This window comes from Phalacrocorax carbo, chromosome 7 (genome assembly GCF_963921805.1).
Source record: "Phalacrocorax carbo chromosome 7, bPhaCar2.1, whole genome shotgun sequence".
Lineage (NCBI taxonomy): Eukaryota > Metazoa > Chordata > Aves > Suliformes > Phalacrocoracidae > Phalacrocorax > Phalacrocorax carbo.
Window position 1 is genome coordinate 18540820 of NC_087519.1, and position 21084 is coordinate 18561903.

At 37.6% G+C, this 21084-nt stretch overlaps 1 long non-coding RNA gene across 2 annotated transcripts in view; it reads left to right on the top strand.

The window, feature by feature from the left end:
- Positions 1 to 21084, top strand: part of LOC135314298 (uncharacterized) — a 97885-nt gene that overhangs the window by 22696 nt on the left and 54105 nt on the right. For both annotated transcript variants that reach the window (XR_010373766.1, XR_010373765.1), the window contains exon 2: positions 13411 to 13521. This is a non-coding gene — a long non-coding RNA (uncharacterized LOC135314298). The remainder of the gene's footprint in view (positions 1 to 13410; positions 13522 to 21084) is intronic.

Sequence of the window (21084 nt, forward strand, 5' to 3'; positions counted from 1 at the left end):
TAAGATTTAAAAAAGCTTCATCAACATTTCAGAGTCTTATAAAATTTCTCCTGGCAGATTTAAAATTTAAAATCTGTTATGTTTATATTGATGATATAATCATTTTCTCTTAGGACCTGGATCAGCATTTAACAAATATAACAGCTCTACTATAAATATTACAGTATCTGAGCTTAACTCTAAATCTTAAAAATGTAAATGCTATAGAACATAGATTAAATAATCTATAGCATATTTTGTCAAAAACAAATTTTCTGTAGACCAGGTAAGTTGTTTTTGTTTGCATGTTTCCCATGCCTTGAAATAGGAAGCAAATCCAGCTGCTTTGGTTTTACAAATTGGTATCATCTATATACTCTACTTGTCTACCTTTGAAGAGCCTCTTAATAACATTATGGCGTAAGGACAGAAAAAACATCTGATATATAAATGAGCATAAAACATTTCTAAAATCTCTGTAAAACTGTCCAATTAGTAACCTTGCGAATAAGGCCTGCTTGTTAAATGCCTACTTGTATAAATGCTACCTAAGAGCAAATTTATCAGACTTATGAGAATTTGTTTGGATATCCTGATACCTGAGAAAACATTTGTTCCCCACACTGATCTAATAACAGTACAGAATACAGTAACACTATAAATAAAATCCATCAAGAGATTTCTGAAAGAAAAAGTAGTCATGCGTTTATAGAATCAAACCACTGTTGTATAAATTATTTTAATCACTGGCAAATAAAAACACAAGCAAAGGACTTTCCTTAAATAAAAATATCAGAGCCCATAATTATACAATTAGTTTGGGGTTTCCAAAACCATTCAGTGTTAGGCTGACTTCTCTCCTATTGAACTCAATAACTGTCCTTAAAACAAGGACACCAGCAAGGGGCACTAGATCCCTAATATCTGTAACATTATCTGCAGCCACATGATGGTCCCTATTTTGACCCACAGGTCAAGCTTCTGGTACTAAGCTTCTATTCAGATCGGGATGCTCACAAGAATCCAAGCTACAGAGGAAGGTGAATGTTTGGTGTTCTGGATCTGATGGTGGATGTTTTTATTGTGGTTTAGGATAAGATTATCTGCATAGATCCAGAGGTTCATCAAGTGCTCCAGGTATTGTTAGTTTTTGCAGGTAACTCTACCAAAGTAAACCTCCTATACTCCAGGATTGTCTTACCATAATAAATTTTGGTGAGATGGCTAAAGCTGGATTCATTGGTTGTATTGTATGAGCCTCCTGTAGGAATTTATTGTGAATGCCTTTCAGCAAATACAAAAATACGACTTGTACTCAGTTCCTGAAGAAATTAAAGATTCCTGAAGAAATTTCTTCAGGAACTGAAGTCCTTCCCTCAAAAGGTACAATTTTGCTATTTTAACGGGCTGTATTGGAAGAGAGAGCCTGTAAATGGAAAGTGGCAGGGAATAAGGAACCTCCCCATCCTCCTTTACTCCCTGTTTTATCTGGTTAAGGTAACAGATTATGAAAGCAGATTTAAAAACAGAACAAAACCAACCAACCAAAAAAAAAAAAAACAACCACCAAAACCAAAGCCCCCCCAAAAAACCCACACCACAATCCCAGGTTGGTGCCAGGAATGGAAACTGTTAGCAGCAGCAGCAGCATGGGCCACTGCTTCTCCTCTGTTCTCCCACCAGCAGTCAGATAACAGATTCATGATGTCTCTGAAACATGTTACATAAAACCCAACAAATCCAGCTCCAGCCATCATAGGAAATAAAATCAAAATAACATTTTCTTTCCTAATCACTGTCCCTACTAGAACCACTCTGAGAAAAAGGCAGGCTAAAGCTCACACTGAGCTGGCAACCATGGTACCAAGGAATCAGTGATTCCTGGAATCTATTAATAACTGCCCTTTCATCCCCAGGCCAAGGTTAGGTCATGAATTCTGCAGATTTAGATTGCGGAAGCAGAAATAAAATTGAGTAGTGGATGCAGGAGCTCCCAGATTTTGTCCTTAGTAAGATTTGAAATTAGGAATTAATGGAGACACACCAGTATAAGGACCACTTTTAGTTTGGCTGTTTTGAAACATCTATGCTGCAAGATTCAGGAACTACAGTATATGTTTCAGGGGAGTCAGCTGGAGTCGGACTGAGTCAAGTTATTTAATCTGTTCAATGTGTATTCTAATGCAAATACAACATAATGGGAATACTTGTATCATAGCCATATTGCCAGTTATCAAAAGAACTAATTTGTAAATAAAATGGAGGACACAATAGCAAAACATTACACACCAACATGAAACATGTTTTTAATAAAAAATTAAGTAGGGAAGAAGTATGTCTTTTCATACCCTTCTGAATGAATTTTGCCCCTCTCCCATGAAGGATTTCCAATGGGGGAAAACTGATATGTGGTACTAATATGAATGCTTTGAAAAAAAAATGGTATCTCTCCTTTACTAGTTGAGAGAACCATGACATAGCATGGATCAAAACTTAATGCCCATTTACTTATCTGATTAGATCACAAATAAAAACTTGTGTACATCCAATAAAGAATATTATCTTTCAAGTACAATTAATAAAATGGGAAACTTTTTTCTTAAAGATCAAGGTAACAAACAACTTTTTTTCCTCTTTCAGTAGTGCTGCATGTGACAAAATACAAGTAGTATGTTTCATGGGCTCTTGGAAAGCTGTATTTTTGCCTAAGATATGGATGTATTTCCTTTAAAAAATAATTTTAAAATCCTAATATGATCCTGAATTTTTTATAAATCATATTATTTGGTATTTGAAACTTCTCACTAAGTGTGCAGGGAAACCGGTCTTCAGGACTCTCGTGGTTTAGCCGGCAGCTCAGCCCCACACAGTTGCTCGCTCACTCCCCCACCGGTAGATGGGGGAGAGAATCAGAAGGGTAACGCTCGTGGGTTGGGATAAGGACAGTTTAATAATTAAAATTAAAAGAAAAAACAACAAAAATGCAATGTAAAGGAGAACAACGAGAGGCGCAAAACCCCGGGGGGGGGGGGGGGGGGGGGGGAAGGAGAGGAAAGGGGAATTAACCGCCGAAAGAAACCGCACGCGACGCAGCCGCCTGCTGACCCGACGCCACGCCGCTCCCGAGCCGCACACTGCCCCTCCCCCAGTCATGGTGTCACATGGTATGGAATGAACCTGCCATTGGCCAGTCGGGGTCAGCCGCCCCCACCACGGCCCCGCCCCTCCCAGCCCACCGCCACGCGGCAGAGCGCGGGAAGCTGGAAAGGTAGCCGACCCCCACAGTGAGGAGAATTAACCCCTTCTCAGCCAAAACCAGCACAGAAGCCAACACACTGAGCACATACACTTTAAATACAGCTGGATAGCTGTGATAGCTTTTACTTTAATGGCTATTTTCAAACATGTGACAAGGTAGTAAGAAATTCACAAGCTGCAGATGTTTATAAATACATGAATAGGTTAATGTGTACTACAAAACCACAGTGATAATTTCCTTAAACTTTTGTTCCACTGTTCTTTGTCAGTGGAAATCAAGTGAACGTGGGTCTTTCCAATGTGTGTCTTTCCAACATGCAATAATACTTCTGCTGCTGCATATTTTATAACCAAAGAACAGGATATTTTCATATAATTTAAATTATGAGAAAATATTGAACACTGGGGAGTGGAAGATAACATCTATTTTAAGTATAATGGGATGTTCCTCATATCATTTCACCTGATCTATCATAGAGCTAGAGTTAAGCTGCCATTTAAGGTAGTCTGAAGCTATTAGAATAAAACACTTCTAACTTAACCTATATGATATAAAACAAAGACAACAAAGAAAAAGCCAGGTAACTACTCTTCATGAGATCCTGTAGCCTGCTTTCATTTTACATAAACATTTCAGTGGAATTATAGTTATGCTTGAAGACACATTTAGCCACGTACACATAACTGGTAACATCTTTCTATCAGGCCAGAACTACTCTTCCTAACTTGTATTGACTTCATGGGTATTGTCATCATCTTGTCATCCTTTTTCAGTTGCAGAAGATTTGAAAGATCTGAGGTCTTGGCGGTAGGAAATTTGGGTAGGTTATAAGCAGAGTTGTTTGAAGCAATTTCAAAGAATTCCACGTTATATTTAGAAGGCAAATGATCAAAGATATTTTTATGAACACAGAACCTGAAAGTCTTTCTTAATGGAATTTTAGACCATATTTCAATGAACCCCACTGGAAATGCTTGTATAAGGACATGATGGAACTCAGAGTGCAATACGTTCTACACCATCTGCTTGGGGGCTTAAAGAGTAAAGCTTCCAGGTGTTGGAATGCATGAGATGGAATGCATAAGAAAAAGAGTACTATGAAAGCTGATGAGCTTATCTTGATCGCATTAAAAAATTGTTCTTTTGGAAGATAATAATATTAGGTAAATTCTGTACTCTTTAGGTAGTAAGTCTTCCCATGAAATTGGCTGGACCATAGACCGCAGGCTGGGCCTTTCAGAGAAGCAATCCAGAATTTAAGTCACAGAAAACCAAACATTTTAACACTTACTTAATTAAACATTGTGACCAGTATACGTATGCTTATGATCAGACATTCAGAAGTATTATGAAGGCTAAATTCTGCATCACATATAAATTGAATTCACAGCCACATCCTAAATTTCCATCAGTCTTAAATAGACAAACAATGCTGTGCCATGCTTTCACTGGTAATGAACTTGGGCTTACCTAGATCTCTGGAGGAGTTTAGGGTTTTTTTCATTTTCAATCACTGTTCATTGACAACAATAACTTACAAAAAAATAAAAACCCAACCAAGACAAAGCAGCAAAACAACATCAACAAAGCTTAAGATTGAAAGCGTGATATACCGTCAACTTATAAAGAATTTCTGCCTGCAATCCTGGATGTTATCTGTTGTTTTTCCACTCTTGGTGTTTATCCAGACAATTTCTCCCTGAATTCAATGGATATTTGGCAATTAAAACACAAAATAAAAGTTTAGGATTAAGCCATTTCTCTGATAAATCCTACTAAATTAAACTAAACCAGTTTTGTTATTCTAGATCTGGACTAAAGGCTACTACACCATAGGGCAGCTTACAGACACATTTTTGCTAAATTAAGCATGACCACTATATTATACACTAACACACAAAGCAAGTTTTACTTATGGAATAAATACCGCATCTGGCTTTATAAAATTCTAGTCTAATTGTATTGGTGTTACGTGAAACTCATGTAGGCTGTATTTCTACATTTTCTTACTCTGCAGAATGGTAACACTGGATACTAGTGAGAGCAGAGGCTGACATAATGGGGCCTTCTGCTTTTTATAACAACCCAATGTATGTATTAAAAAAGTTGTGTGGAGCATCTTAATTCTCAAATGCTATTGAGAGATTCAGCGGAATTTAATGACTAATGTCAGCCTACAGTGATGGAAGATGTGATGCAATATTTGCAAATACATACAAATTCCTTAGCAGTATGCTTAAGTGGAAACATAAATATTATTATCAGAAAAATGTGGTAAAAATATTTGTCTAAGTCTACAGTAAGATTTTAATTCATAGTGTTGTAAGTCTAGAGTGTGTCTTTTGGTGTGGACTTGTCTCAGTCCTTTGCTCCTGAGACAGAGTTCACACTATCACTCACACATGAAAGATGACATTTAGATTTTCCAGTAGTTGGCAGAACTTGGAATTCTGAGGTCTCCTTATCTTTGAATTTGATTCATATGTTCCTATGAGCAGGGTGTGTGAACAGAATATAGCTCACAGTGGTGTTTATAAGCTGGAAGTTTGAATTTTGAACTTGCAAAGCTCTACACTACAGACTGAATGTAACTGGTCACTTCAGGTAGAGATAAATTTAGAATCAAGGTGGGGGAGTAAAAAACCAAACATCTGATTTGAGTGATTTGCACAAAACCTAACAGAGGAAGAATGCCCCATCACTGTCAATGGAATGAATATTCTATCAAAACTGCAGTCACATTCCATTCTATTGAGATTAACTTTACCTGCTGAATGTTGTGAAATTTATTTCAGTGGCCTATGACCACCATATATCAGCATCGAACTCCTATCTATATAAAACATTAAGCATGAGCTTAAGGCTGTCTTAAAGGCTGTCTGAGAGATGTATATTTACTGACATACAACCTGACTAAAGCCAAACATCATTACCCCTGTGACTGATTGGAGGGCAGCCATAACTTATAAGTTTTATTTCCATTCTACAGCTGAGCTCCTTGACCATGCTAGCTGAGCTGGCAGGGCATTTCAAGTCTTGTTACCAGCTCAATGGTTCTCTTATTTAAAAAAAAAAAAAAAAAAGAGGGGGAAGGGGTGACTGGAGACAAAAAAGAAAAGCCACCTCTTCATTTATTCACTCCATCTTGATCATTGCTGATGGACTATCAATAATTTCAACTTGGTTAAGCAGCTGGCTGAAGGTTAAATAAATTCTGCCTGGTTGTTTGCATGATCATACCTAAATTCAGGAATTTCAATTTGAAGCAGATTTCCTTTTGGCTGCTCCTTGGGAAGTTCTTATAAAGTCAAAGATAGGCTAGAAAAGAAGTTATTTTTGTAGAGAAGAACAAAATTAGTGTCAATTGAGCAAACCAGCCACACTTTGAAATTTATGAAAGGAAATCTAAAGGGATAATAAAGGCTTCGTATGTGTATATACACATGGATAGACCAATTTAGATGAGGACAACAGGAACAGAAGTCATCAGTAATCCTCCAGTCAGAAGGATTTTGCCCAACTGCTTTAATAGATTGTTAAAATCTAAGAACAGTTATCCACTGATTTATGAATGAATCATGATTTTAAAAGAAAATAAAATGGGTCATGCCATTTTGCCTGCAATGTATTCAATTATCTTGCTCACGAGTATTTTGACACCAGGAGAATTATTTACAGCATGCACGAGTACCTATGTGTCTCAGCCAATGTGTGTACTAAAACACTGTTAATAATGCATTCTGTGGACTCAGCATTCCTCTTACTTGCATCAGCTTTATTGTTTATGTAAGAATTTACTTCTTGGGGGTATTTCTGGTTTATTTCAGTACAAGAAACTCCAAGCTCAATATGAATCAATTACACATGCTTTCACATTTAGCTGTAGTAGGGTGATTTTGGAACAAACACACTCCTTGTTACTGACACACAAGGAAAACGCACACTAAAATTTGTCTAAAATAATCAGAATAGTTTGTGCCTTAAATAGCAGGTGGTGTCCTGTTAAAGGAGGAAGATAATTATGGTTATGCTTTGAAGACTCATATAGTTGCTTTGCCTCATAGAAGTTTAAGTGTATAGTCTACTTTTACCCAGCAGTTGATTTTTCATAATCAGATTACCTGCATTTTCAGTACTTTGCTACTGGAAGGCAGTGAACTAGTTTAGAAAGAGAAGTCAGATTCCTGTCACAAATATTGAGCACAAGAGTATGTATATCTATGTATACACACAGTAAGTGCCTTGACTTGCTTCCTTCACCTTCCTTCACTGGTCAACATAGAGAATTCCTAATACCTACAAATAAAAAAAAAAATCTGAAGTTTGAGAAAAATTGAGCAATAATACAAAGACATGAAAGGGAAAGAAGATTGTCTTGAAATCTTCTAAGGCATTTCCTGAAAGCTGGATAAAGCCCTGAGTAACGTGCTTTGATCTCACAGCTGACCCTACTTTGATTAGGAGACTGGTACAGACCTCCAGAGAGTCATTCTGGACTGAGTTATCCTATGACAGTATGACTCCAAATCATTGTTCAGACAGAAAGCATAAGCCTGTTAAGGCTTCTAGTAAAAGCCCTGGACATGAGGACCTATCCATGCTATGGAGCACTACTGTTCAATTTTCCAAGGAAATGAACAGTCCCTTGCAGACTACACAGTGACACCCAAACCTCCTTTTTGTTCTCTATACGTTTGACATTTTGGCTGTATTTTAACAATACTTTATTTCTTAATACAGCAGAAACTACATGTTTCATTGTTGCATGGTGTACAGCATAATTACAGTGCACAGTGTAATCACAGAGAACATACAGTTCGGCCTTTTGCATAGTATCCTTGGGCAGGTTATTCAGAGTTTCATACTTTCAAACACAGTCAAAGGTGAAAATACTTTCACTCCTCTGAACTACCATTTCTAACTGCACAAATTGCAGCATGCATGAATCTGTGTATCTTTTCCAGCCTATATATGCAGATGTTCTGTGCTTACTTACTGAAGTCCAAAATTACATCATTTCTGCAATTTGTTTTTCCTTACAGCAAGAGACCAACAATGAGATTCAGCCTTCTCTGTAAGCTTTCTTCAGGGCTTCTCAAACCACAGTCCACCTGTCATACCAGAGGAGCTTGGAGTTACTTGCTCCTATAAGACAATATTTGACCTTAAAGTGAGGGACTTGCAGACATAATAGCATGATCCTCAGACTGCTACCAGTTAAGTTTTTTCCCGCTGATATGTGTTGCATGGCAGTCTCTCGCAAGTGCCTTTGCCCTCTCCCTATTATTGAAACTAGAAAGGACAGAACCTGTCACTGGGCTGCAGAAAGCCTTGCAAATAGCCACCAGAATTCAGACACAGATTGCCTCCACAAGAGCATAGTTTCTCCATAGCTTAACATTTTGTAGGCTCCTGTTTCCTATTCCAAATCCTACATAACTAAAAACCTCAAGGATTGCTGACTACATAGCTTGAGTGTGCTTCAACAGTTCCAAGACAAGGACACTTCTTTGGCTCTGTGTCTTTCCCTCACACTTCTGGAAGCTTTAAGAAGGGGAAGGAGGAGGATGCCCCTCCTCAAAGAGCTGTGCCAATTAAACGAGTAAGTCCCCAAGGATTTATCTTATTCTTTCCTCTTTCACAAAAAGCATGACATGGATATCTTCATTCAAATTAATTATGGTGAGTTAGAATCATAGAACAGTTTGGGTTGGAAAGGACCTTTAGAGGTCATCTAGTCCAACCCCCCTGCAGTTAGCAGGGGCATCTTCAGGTAGATCAGGTTGCTCAGAGCCCTGTCCAACCTGACCTTGAATGTTTCCAGGGATGGGGCATCTACAACCTCTCTGGGCAACCTGTGCCAGTGTCTCACCACCCTCATTGTAAAAACTTTCTTCCTTATATCTAGCCTGAATCAGCCCTCTTTTAGTTTAAAACTAAAAAAGCACCTTGTCCTATGGGCTAATAAACTTTTGCCTGTGAAAAAAAAATTCATCTACAAAAATAATTCCTAACTTCAGTCTGAAACTTCTTGCTTATTCATCAGCCAGTATCATTAATATATCTGTCAATAGCTTAGAAAATACTGTCTTAATAATAGTAGGCTGCGATCAGCTATTAAATATAACCCGGTATTTGGCAAAGGCCATGCAAGTTGCTCATCAACTGACACATTTTTACAAGTTACACACCCATGGCAGCAATCTCTTCACAACAAGAATATTAACTGGAATAAAGTGGTCATTTTAGGAGACATTTTATGGAAGCAAATAGTACACACAATTATGTTTTATTAACAAACTCTTGACCTTATAATTTCAGTGTCCATATTCAAAAGGTTCAGCTAACCCCAGAGCTGGCCTCATTCCTTCTCTAAGTCCTGTGGAATTGTGCCAGGAATGACTAAAGTGGAAGGATACTCAAAACAATTGAAAATTTGGAATGTGAAGTGGATGCACTACCAATGCCTCTGCTGTCTGCCATTAAGGGAGGAAAAAACCAAGAAGTGTTATCACAGTCTTCACAGTTTCTTAAAAACACAGCTTTGAGTTCTCAGTTCTTTTCAGAGTGTATTGGCTCCTGCAGAAACATCAGATATATTTAAAAAAAAATCTTTTAAAGATTTAAAAGCCAAATATCAGAGTATCATATGTCAGTTCCATACTGACTAAGCATTTTACATGATGTTGTAGGGATGTTGAAATTTCTGCCGGTTTAGGACATTGTGTGTATGTAAATATATATGTATTTATATTTTTTTATATATATATATGTACACATGCACAGAGATTGGCAATATCAGCATTGTCACATGTAAGCTATGTAAATAGCGCATGACTGGAAAAACTACCACTTCCAGAGACAGCTGCTTCCAAAAGAAACCAATACTGAGCAATGGAATGCACAGGAGACACCTCATCACAACTGCATGGCCTGTTTGGGTTTTTGGGTTGTTTTTCTTTAAACCCTTTTGGGAAGACTGCTATGGAGCATTCACGGGAGTCCAACAGAATCAACCTCCATCCTGAGCTTTCTTACACTATATTACATGCTGAGTTGTTTTCTTTCATGAAACCTTGTTGATCTTCTGGAGTTATTCAGAGGGTTTAGATTAAATTAGAAAAATATATTCCTCTAATATGTTGCCCACTTTGAAATTAAATTCTGTAACATGATAGTTTTCAAAATTCTTGATTTATTAGAGCTTACAGATGGACCCATAATTTTCATATTAGCTTTTTTCTGTTTGAGTTTTTTTATTGTTGTTGTGGGTTTTTGTTGTTTTGGTTTTTTTCTTAAATATAAAGTTTAAAGTTATTTAGTGATACAATCTATTGATATCTCTATAGACAGTTTTCTGACTGAATGCTGCCTCTCTGGGTGTTGGCACCAGATGAAAAGTTGTATAAGTTATTAGCAAGGAAAAAAAAAAGTACATTAAATACTTTTCTTTATTCCCTTGCCCAGAGGTCCTTTGCCAGGGAAGATGTCACATATCTCAAAATTAGCAATGCATCCTGCAAAATCACTAAATGTAAAGAAAACTCTTAACCCAGCAGGTGTAAATCAGATTTACTGCAAGAAAGAAGAAACACTGTTTCTTTATCAAATTCCATTTTTCTTTAGCAGTATCTCAGTGGCCAGTTTGATAATGGCTGCTTGATTCTGCACTCAGCTTAACTGGGGACAATTCCTATTCCAATCTATACGATATTAATATGTTAATCTGATAATAGAATTTGTCTTTGTAGGCAAGAAACCTGGGGACTAGAATTTATCCACCAGTAGTTTTCATTCCACTGAAGGGTAAATTAAGGTGGATTTGTAATGTCTATTTTTATCCAAAAAAACTTAAATATATTGAAAGAACTTGAAAGCGGATTCAATTTAACAGAAAAGTAAGGCCATTATATAAACAGCAGCAGATCTCATCCAGAATGTGTCACATAAATATCATACTATCAAAGAAGAAATGTAAATTACCATACGTACTCTGTAATTGAAAAGTGTATTATACATTAGTGAAGTCACCCATTTATCTAATCATAATCAGTTCCAATAAAAACTCATTTAGGAAAGTTGAGTGTAGTTCAGGGTGGATGGTTATGAGGATATCAGTCATGTGAGTATGCACTGAAACAGTTTTGAAAGATAGTTCTTCTACGTAGAAATCCAATTATTGCATATGTCCTATGACAGAAACTTATGCTGATATGGGCTAAAATTGTGGCATTCAGAACTAGAAAAAAGTAAAGCAAGTACTGAATAACTCTACTTTAAATAAAGTTTAAGGAAATTTTTACTCAACATTTTACATTTGCAAGAAGCCATTAAAGAATGACAAAGTGTTTAATGCTAATAAGAGGCGGTTCAAAAGTGGGGGGGGAAATCCTGATATATCATTTGAAGGTTCTGATGATGTACAGCTTGGATCCAAAACTCCCATTGCTTTGTTTTACAAATGCAACATTTCAGTACAAGAAATTCTGATTGCCCTAACATATGCAAGTCTGTTACAAAAGGAGATAAAGTGCAACCATTTCCTATCACAGCTGCCCTTCTACCACAGCATTTCAGATAAAATAGCCTGCAAACATGAACACTAAGTGGTTTTGTTGAGCTTGTTGACATAAACAGACATGAAACAGACTAATTTTGCCATTCATAGGCTACATCATTCCACATGAATTGCAGGAACTTTTGCTATATTGGTTTCAGCAAAAATGCTGGTGAATTAATACAACAGTAAGGCAATATAAATAAAATGTATATCATGACTACAGCTGAAGAAGCAGTTCAAGATGAATACTTAATTTGGTACTATTAGGCTCTTCCGAAATTATAATTAATGATTTTTTCTTCTGTTCCTCCATTTATTGTGCCCAGCTGCTCACCTAATCACTTGCATAAACTTATCTTAACCTATGGATTATTTATTATACATCTATCACTCTTCCAACAGTGGTAACCTAAGCTATACTGATTTTCTCTCTTCTACATGTTCCACAATTTAACCACCTTTCTTTAAGGCTAGTCCCCATTCCATTGTGAATACTCACATACATGCATACTGATGGCAATATTTACATGCAGATATATTCAAATCACTTTTGAATCTATCAATAGCATGGAGAATAACTCAAATGTCTAAATGTTCTTCATTAAAATGGTGTACAAGAAGTGAGAAAACATAAGCTTGACAAAAAGAATATCCATATATCCTCTCTAATTTTTTTGGTACTTACTAAGCTCCAGGTATAATCCTCCATCAAATACTGCAATTCCACCTTGTTTCTTATATTGTGGTGTGTGTGTTTCTTCACCAAATCCAGTGGATTCAGAACAAAAGGGCTTCTTCAGAAACTCATGGGGAAAAAATCAACCATTTTGACTATCCTGTTCTTGCAGCTGAGGTAGCCTTGATTTGCTCTGCTTTGCCTGGCTAGATGTACAACTGTATATACATGCAATTTATCCAATTTTTATAACATATGAGTGGACTAGGGCACTTGGAAAATAACCATGATGATCCACAGGAGTGATCAGGATACCTTATTCCCATTTTTATGCTCCACTGCAATATTTGAAACTAGGAGAGAGACGTTTACAAGCACATAGGCTGTTTTTAAGAGGACATTACAAAGGAGTTGTCAACCACATGTAGACGGAAAACAGCTGGTCAGACTGAACATTATACTTGCAAACGTATCATGTTAGAGACAACTCTTTGCTAGACACAGGCCCTCTTCCCACTTCGCTTGCTTCTAAGCTTTTCTGATGTCATATGTGCCAAGTTCCCTTGTTCTGGAAAGAATTAAATTCTTTCATTCAGAAAATGAAATTATTTTCATTCCCTTATTCTGAAAAATATATCTTATGGGCTACATGCAGAGGAGCCACCAGATCTAGACCATGAAGGACATGCAAGAAGCCTACCGACTAGAAAAGCATCTTTAGGAAGTGAGGAGAGACATGAAGAAGGACCTAAACTATCCCCATGCACCAGCACAGATGCCCTGAACACTCCTTACTTCATGAGGAGGGCCAGCCTATTTCTCTGGTTTTATTTCCTTTCTAGTGCCTCCTAATTTAGATGAGATTTAGACAGCTCCAAAGCTTCATCTGCAACTCTGTAAGAAGGCACCGTGTGATCATTCATTTCCATTTCTCAGTAGGCTTATATGCAACTGGATTGCCCTGGTCAAAATCATCTGCTGCTTTCACACTCCAGCCTTGAGAGTAGCTACATCGTTTGACACTTCTGGGAGATATCCTTCGCACCAGTAAGTCTGCAATCAAACCACAGTAAAGCTAAGAAACATTGTATGCCTTTGTGTATCTCTTCTACTTCTCTCATTATATGCTTGCTGTTCTGTTATTTTCCTTTTCAAACTATGGGAACACAGACCATGGGTGGAAGATTGACATGCTCAGCATTTACTAATAGTGCCTATAAACCCTCTGAATTACCGTGAGCCACAGGGTGTTACTTTCTAAGCCACAGCATACTGTGCTGCTAGAGTTAGCAGTGTGAAGTAAGATGCACTCGAAAGACACGTACACCTAGGAAAACTAGCCTTCATCAGTTCTACTGCACAGGAACAGCTTATTTAAACATCTCAACCACAATCACATAATTCTAATCACAAAACGCAGTACAAAAAGGAGATCTAACTGATCTACATAGAAGAAGATACACTACTGTTACTGAAAGCCCAAATACCATAAAGAGCTAGGTGGGCTCATGGTAAGAATTTAAGAGATCAAACACTGTAGGCACAAAGACTCTCACTGCTGGAGAACTATGACTAAGGAGATCAAGAGGTGACAAGGTGCAGGAGGAACGCTACACCGAATATTGTATATCTACAATTTAATTCCATTCTTTGGCTGTCCCAACAGCTTTAAGAGATTTTCTTCATCTCAACCTGTAAAAATAGTACTAATACACTGGTGTGAAGATCAACTCTTGTAAAAATATTCTGAAAACCCACTGTTTAGTATTTTGGTCTTTATTCTGGAAGATTCAGCTTGACGAAGGGTATGAAAGACCTCACTTAAAATCTGTGGATATTGTTCACTAAGGGAACTCCAATACCCTCACACTCCCTAGAGTTCACTTACTTGCAATCCCAGTAGAATGCATCTTTTAAGTGTTTAATTTAAGAAAAGTAATTCTACAGTAGAAAAACTTTCTGTGAAGTTACACAGAAAGCTAAAATCTGCTTACTGTTCTCCTTCCCAGTTCACACCGTCTAGCTTAAAGCAGCAGTGAACAATTTTGAAATATGCTGGGCTTTAGCCAGCAGTTTAAATGAATATATGTGATTTAGTTCATATTTTCAGGCCTCTTTATTAAATATCTCCCAGTTCCATCTTGCGTAATATTTGATCCAGCAAGGGTAATGACCATTCCTTCATTAAACATTACAAGCTTTTTAAGACCTTGGCAGCGCTGCATTTCATTCAACAACCTAGTGCTGCTCCAAAGTCAACACTGAGTGCCAAGTTAATCCCTCGTGTCCACTAATTATGTCCAGTGCCGCAGCTTCTTGGGTGAGCCTGAATCACTGGGGAAGTGCAGGATTTCCAGGCCGATGGGTTCAGCACTCCAGCTATATCTCATCTCTTGACACTAGATGTCAGCGAAGGGTAATTGTTGTCTCAATTTAGAGGCCAGCCCAGGTAGCTGTTAATGTTTTACAGCAAAGGTGAAGTATAGCTTAATACAAGCATCTGACATATATTACAATAAAAAAGGATATAGTTGTCTAGTGTTTTTAAAGTCAGTCGTAAAAGATGAATAATGATGCAGTTTAAAGCTAAAAGACAGCTGCCAAGCTGAATGGCCATGATGGATGTCTAAACACCCAGTGCAGAGAAAACCTGTTCTCTAGAGACCACCATCCAAAAAATTAATTACTACAATTCAGCATCTTTAAATGTGCCACTTAATATACTGCCACCATAATTAAATTTCCAGCCCTGTGACCTTGAGACCATTTCCTGAGATAATAAATGAGATCAAGGTTTAATCGATGCAGATGCAAGTAGAAACTGTCCAAGGAAGCACAAAACCATCACAATATAGTCAAGGTCAGGAATGAAAAACCAAGTGAAGCTGCGAATCAACACTAATTGCTTTCTTATGATATGCTTGTTTTAATTTGCTTTATTTGCAAACAACACTTCCATTGTATACTCTCTGACAGAAGCTTTTAAACTCTAGCCACAGATGAAGTCAGTAGAGGGCATATTTGCCTCCTGGTAGCATATTTGCCATATTTAGATATTTGCTACTTTTTGTAGCATATGAAGCCATATTCAATAGCACACTATGATCCGATAACCCAGCTCATCACACATCAAACAATAAAAAGGCACAAAGGGTATGATCTGACTTCCACTGTTGGACTTGTGCTAAGTCAGACACCATATATGGTGTCTGATAAATATATAAATATCTCTATATATGATATATATATAATATATATAATAACATTATAATTATATAACACTACCTAGTAGGGGACCTATTATTTTAACAGAGTAAATATTATTGGGGTTGTCCTGCACTTAATGAGTTGAAGTGAAAGAGTCTCTGCAGCTAAGTCAACTCTCCTTAATCGCATGCTATTAGAGAAATTAGAACTAGGTGATGGTAGGGGGAGTGTATATTAAAAAAAAAAAGATATTCTAATTTTTTGAAGCCAACCTTGTGTAGAGGTAGGCTTCCTTTCATTCCAAGAAGCCTGGAGGGAAAAAAACCATGTCTTCTGCCACCTAAAACCTCAGAACTTTAAAAAGCATAGAAGCCATCAGTAAGAGGACAGAGAGGTGAAACTGTGAAACAATGCAGACAATAGTTCTTTAAATAAAAATACTTGGGACTTTTTTTTTGTAAAATAGGTATTAAACAACAATCTCTATCAATCCTGTCAACATCCAATAAATTAAATTAGGAAATACTATAAATTCCAAGGTTAAAATGCAACTGATATTACAGAAATAACATCTATAAATATCTCAAGCAAATCAAGGGGACTGGGGTGATATACAAAACCCCAGTGGTGTCAGAAGCAAAGATTGTAGAGAGCTCTGAAACACTCCATACCAGTAAGACCAACGTACAAAAATTTCTACCAAACCCAAAAGAGGACAAAACGGAACAGTCCGCTAACCATCAGAGATTAGAGACTTGCAGTTACAAAAGAGCTCAGAAGACATGGCTGGAGTGGGAGAAGGGGAGAATAAGATATAGGCTGCTGTGATGTAACATTAACTTCACTGGAAGTTTCCAGAAATAACTCTCATCAGAGCATGTTTTCTGAGCATATGATTCACAGGACTGTGCTGCATGCATAGTTAGCATTCCTGTTAGTCCTGTGAGTGCCGATGAACATGTGACACATTAAGGATGATTAAGACAATTATTTCCTGGTCCAACATTATCAACTACCCTTGAGAAAGCCAAAGGATTGGTAAAACAGCTATCATAGCTACAAAATTATGCAACAAAATCACCTTGAGGACACAATCCAACTGTAGCTCTGAAAGATAGGTAGTAGTAGCCTGGAAAAACAAACAAACCAAAACCCCAAGGTATTACTGTCTCAGAACAAAGTCTTCTGGGGGATGGAGGTAAACAGTAGAATTTGACTTGATTTAGGCTGAGATAATACTATACTAGAAATTAAAACCAACATTTGTTGAAACTTGTGGTTGATCTGCCTTCAGTCAAATGCAGTTAAAGTTGAATTTTAAAAAAATCTACTGAAGTTAATACTTCCAAAATTTCCATGGACTTCTTGTGTTTGTAGGTAAGCAGGGAAATCCCCTCTGCCTGGTGTTAAACTTTTCTTCCTGTCATTCTGTATGTACCAGTAAGACCTTTAGAGAATGAAAGTAAGGGGAAATGATGTCTTTACTCTTACCTGACAGGCTAGTGCTGTAAATAATGAACTGTTCTAACACTGTTTTCAAGAAGTCACATTGCATGACCGATGTCATTGCATGACAAATGCCACAGACTGCCAATACTGGTAGTTCCCATCTTTTCTTATTGAAAGATCCATTCAGATGCATCCAGACAACCTGAAGGCTACTTCTGATAGAACAATGGGCAGTTTCAAAGGAGAACAGGCAACATTTCAATTACAAATTTTTATTTTACATTTTTAGCCTAATTTGGTCTCTTTGTGATAAACAAGATGTTTTACATATGCCTAGTAGGAATAACTGATAGTTCATGCTTCTGTGTGTTATACTTGTTAAAATATTTGCATTTAAAAGCAAAGTTGGACTCCTAGCTCTAGGCTATGTATGTGTCCTTCCTAAGGACTCTCAACTAGAAGAAGCATTTTGAATTATAATTGTCTTCCAAATGTCAAATTAAGAGTGACAGAACACTTTTAACCCTTCACTTAGATCACTTATCCATGTGAAAACATTGTGATTTAGGAAAGTTGAGTAGAGACCTAGCAGATAGGCTGGAGTCACTTGGCTTCTCCTATAGTCCATCAATAAGATTAGACAGATGAGTAAAGATTACTTACACTGTCAAGGGTTGGAAGATCAGGCCTCAGGTAATTACAGCATTAGAACACATGTACTTTATGAGGAGATCAATTTTACATTTAAAACCTTTATAGCTTGATTCAGAAAAGCAAATTACTTGAAACTTCACAGAAAATAGTAATAGATTATGAAAGGTGAGGTCCTGTGTTCAAAACCCTTGCTGAACTCCTCACACAATCTTTTCTTACCTTAAAAAAGCTGTGTTGTATATGATGCTTCCTGTGTTGGACTTATGGAACTTTACAACATATGTACTACAGAAATATGGAATATGGAGATGCAAATTGAGTGTTTTTAACTGAGGCAGCTGTAAGAAAGAATATAACATCTGAAGGCTAAGAGTTTAAAAAGTGACTTGTTACTTTTCCATGTTTCTCTTTGGTGATGTGCATGTGGAAACACCATAGAATCGTTAAGGTTGGAAAAGACCCTTAAGATCATTGAGTCCAACCACTAACCTATCACTGCCAAGTCCACCACTAAACCATATCCTCAAGCACCATGTCTACCCTTCTTTGAAATACCTCCAGAGATGGAGACTCCACCACCTCCCTGGGCAGCCTGTTCCAATGCCTGACAACCCTTTCGGTGAAGAATTATTTTCTAGTGTCCAACCTAAACTTCCTCTGGCGCAGCTTGAGGCCATTTCTTCTCGTCCTATTGCTTGTTACTAGGAAGAAGAGACCGACCCCCGCCTTGCTACAACCTCCTTTCAGGTAGTTGTAGAGAGCAGTAAGGTCTCTGCTCAGTCTCCTCTTCTCTGGACTAAACAACCCCAATTCCCTCAGCCGCTCCTCATAACACTTGTTCTCTAGACCCTTCACCAACTGTGTTGTCCTTCTCTGGGCACGCTCCAGCAACTCAGTGTCCTTCTTGTAGTGAGAATACTCCTTCCTTTCTTCTCAAGAGGCTGAGGATACAGAAACAATCAGAGTTTTCTTACTCACAGACTCTTCTAAAATACTTGGAGATCAGCACCACAAAACTGGTGTATAATTATTAGTTGCTTTTCAACACACAACCAATTTTTTTTCCATTTGAGCTGCTTGATAGTAATGAATGAACATGCAAAATTTCACAATAAACACACAGCTTAACTCATAATTTACATAGCTTTTAAAATCTGAGTATTATAATGGATATATATGGATATATCCATTATAACCGTATAATGGATACGGTCATTGTATATAAGGTCACATCTTACTTTAACAACCTTCATTTTAAGCATGCGTATGTGAGCGTGTAGATCAGAAGATGACTCTGTGTACAACAGAGGTTGTGAGCTGTTGAGAAAGCTGTACAGTGCTGAGCATGACTTGCCACCACTAGCTCGGTGGCAGCTAGCTCCATTCCTCACAGCTGCATTCCAACACAGCAGTATTTGCTAAACCTGACAAAACTTTGCAGCTGCAGCAGGGCTGACTCCCCCTATCCCTTCCCACACTTTCTCATTCTCACAACAGATTTTGTGCCAAATCGTAGCTATTTTCCTCTCTCCTGTTTATTGTCTCTTGCTGTAGTGAAAAATAAAAAAGGGAGGAAGGCAGGGAAACTGGCTGGGCTATTACCTTCTTCCTAAGGAAACCACCTTCAGAGACAGAGAGCAGAGGTAAGCAGTTGTCACATCTCTTGCAGTTCTGGAGTCGTGGATGCCTTGGGTTATGGACTGACCATATTCAGCTTCACTATCAACTGCATATGAGTTTTTTATGTCAATCTAGGCAGAGCCTACAACCTGCCTCAGTGTCAGAGAAGGTGCAACTAAAGCCTAGGAAAGACAGAAACTATGTGTTCATGCACTGATGTCATTCTGTCCTGTCATTTATTCTGTGAATGCAGTGGGATTTGCCTTATTAGTTCATACTTTTGTTTTCACCAGAATGTTACTGGTACTGCTGTTAGATGGCAAATAAAACTGTCATACTAAAAAATAACAAAGAAAGAGCAGAGATCAATACAGTTAGTAAATACGTCACCTACAGAAAGAAATGAGAGTGAAGTAACAGCTTGACAGTAGCAAGGTGTCAATTCCTTACTTCTGTAGCCACAGAAAGGCATATTATTTTGTAAGATTATTTTGGGGTACACTGGGGAAAAAATAGAGTCGATTAAATAATTTGTAATGTTATTCTTTGGCCAAGCAAAAGGACATCAATATACATATCAGGTACTATAACCAGCTGAGGGACTTGCCTGCAGCATCCCAGTCAAAAAAATGAAGCTTTGATTAGCTTTGAAATACTTAACTGTCCTTGGCAAATATGGGCACCGACATGTTTTGCTGGAATGAGCGACTTTTTATTAATAGATTCCTGCTCCATGTTCTACACTGAAGATGAGAGAACTAAGTGCTTACAGTGAAACAGTAGGGAGGCTTATTAAGTCAATACACATCTGTTAGATAATGGGCTCTAAGTCAAGAATGTTACGCTGCAAACCTCTCAGCAAAATGTTGCTTATTTGGCCCTGTCTTCCTACAGCTATTCCCTTGTTGAAGGATCCCCTACAGAGTTGACCATCTATTTTGTAGCGCTCAGTTCCTAACAAGCCTATCCAAACACCTCTGTCAAATAGAAAGGATTCTCCAAAAATCTCAGACAATATTCTCAAGTATGCCAGCAAGTGACAACAAGATGCTGTGAAGTTTAAATCTCTTCATCCCGCAACAGAAGGTTCAGGCCTTAAGAACACTAAGTAAGCTAATGGGAGCCAAAAAATCCCCTATACTAGCTGCAATGTACTAGTAACAATTTGTAATGACATCCTGAATTTTCTGCAAAATTATACACAGCTATATATCAACATATAAAATATATTAATATATTAAATATATATTATGACACATGTATAAGACTGGACATGCAGCCCTTTCTTGTGTAAGATAGTGCGATCTCACGGCTCAGTCAGCGGGCATGGTGCTACTCTGCATTCTACCTCTTCCTTATAAAGTCACACTAAGTGAGTGACTTCCCAAGTCTGCATGCACTCTTACCTTTTGTCTGCCTTGCTTATTTTTGCTACAGATTGGGAGAGGCAAAAGTTGCCCCTTGCAGTATCTGTGAAGTGGTCAGCAATTTCATTCAGAGCCCCTGGGCACCATTGTAATAAACATGAATAAAATAATATTCACCCAGTTAGATACAGGTAAATATTTTACCTTTATCACCTTAAAGTAAACACACAGGTCAATTCCTCACCAGTGTGTCTATATTCACTCAGAATGTAACAGTAAAGAAACTTAAAAATGAGCATCTATTAAATAGTTG